Here is a 1,558-nt window from a genome sequence, read left to right on the forward strand (position 1 = left end):
CAGCGACAGAGTTCGATACAGCTGCGTGTAAAACACACGGCTGCACCGCCCGTAACCCCAGTGTTAACGGCCTCTGCCGAAACCGGGGGGAGAGAGGGAGAGGGAGGGAGGGAGGCCGAGGAAGAACCCGAAAAGCATCTCACCTCCTTCCCCTGCAGCTCCCAGGCGCGGGGCGGGGGGGCCCGAGTGTCCCGCGGGAGCTCAGCTCCGCTCCGGGGGGACACGCACCCCCTGCCCGGGGGATGGAGGGCAGGGGCGGCGCGTTTAAATGTCAGGAACCGAGTTCCTCGTTCCATTCAGAAGGAAAAGGTAAACCAGGAATAACCCCGCTCTCTGCAACTCACGCTCAAGGAACAGGATCGAGTTTTCAGACTTTTTTCTTGCTACAGAAGCCTTCCTGCGTCACGTACCGAAGTGAACTCTCTTCCTCAGTCAGGACATCATTTGAGTAAATTGAGTGACACTTCACGAGTGACAGGCTGCAGATCTGTGCCCCGTCCCCTCAATCACAAAAAAATAACCAGCATCCCTCAACGAACTGGAGAAACACGCTGGCTTGGCAGACTTCAGACTCCACAGGAACAAAGTATGTTCTTCGTCCAGTCACACGATCGCTCATCCTGAGACTGAAGGACCCAAAGAAATGTTCAGTATGAGGCTTATACAGAGAAATGCAGATCAGAATGGAGCCGGTCAGAGTTTTGAAGAATTTTGAGCAAAACCCACTTCCCCAAAATACAGCTACAGCTTCACAGCAACAGTGAGGTTCTGCTGAAATCCTGAGCGAGAATTGTGTGGAGGTGCAGGAGCAGTTGTGTCTGCGCCACACTCGGTGTGAAAGTGTCAGGGAACAGAATGCTTATAAAGACATCTGTACAAAAGCTGAGCTCTCCACAAGTGAGCTCACCACACCTAATGATATCTAACTGTAACTCCGTCTGTCTGTCCAACACGTTCAGCAGACTGTTGTGTGAAATCTAAGTGGCATGTGCCAGCCCAGGGCTCCCGGATAGGAGGCACCAAGTCACAGGCTCTCACCTGTGTGGCCAAACAGATACTCAAAGACATGCTGAGATGCATCTGCTTCCACATTAATGTCCATTATGCCTAGTTTCACACTTACAGAACAGAGAACATTTCCTTTATTCAAACATCTCATTTTAAAGTCAGAGACTAGAATATTTTTTGAAACTATTAGAGATGGACAGTCATTGACACCCGTGTTGTGATTCCGATTAAAGTTCATGCTCTGCAGCTAGTGGCTGGAAATCTAGTCTGCTTAATGAATGTGTTGGGCTTTGGCTAAAGGACGTTTATTACTTCATTACATAGTCTGTTATTACACAGTATTATTGTTATGAACATCACAAACACCCATGATGTGCAGCTCTATCACAGTCAGTATGAGACAAAAAATCAGTGCACATCCCCAAACAGAGAAACCCTTAGTGTTGCCTCATGCCCTGAGTATTTGAGCAGGCTCCTATTTTGGCTCAGCTACCTGAAGCACTTGTGCCTTCCTAGGGAACGACGGGTATTTCTTTGATTCCCTTCCTAC

Source organism: Athene cunicularia (genome assembly GCF_003259725.1).
Source record: "Athene cunicularia isolate RWA chromosome 6 unlocalized genomic scaffold, athCun1 chr6_part2, whole genome shotgun sequence".
In the NCBI taxonomy this organism is placed as follows: domain Eukaryota; kingdom Metazoa; phylum Chordata; class Aves; order Strigiformes; family Strigidae; genus Athene; species Athene cunicularia.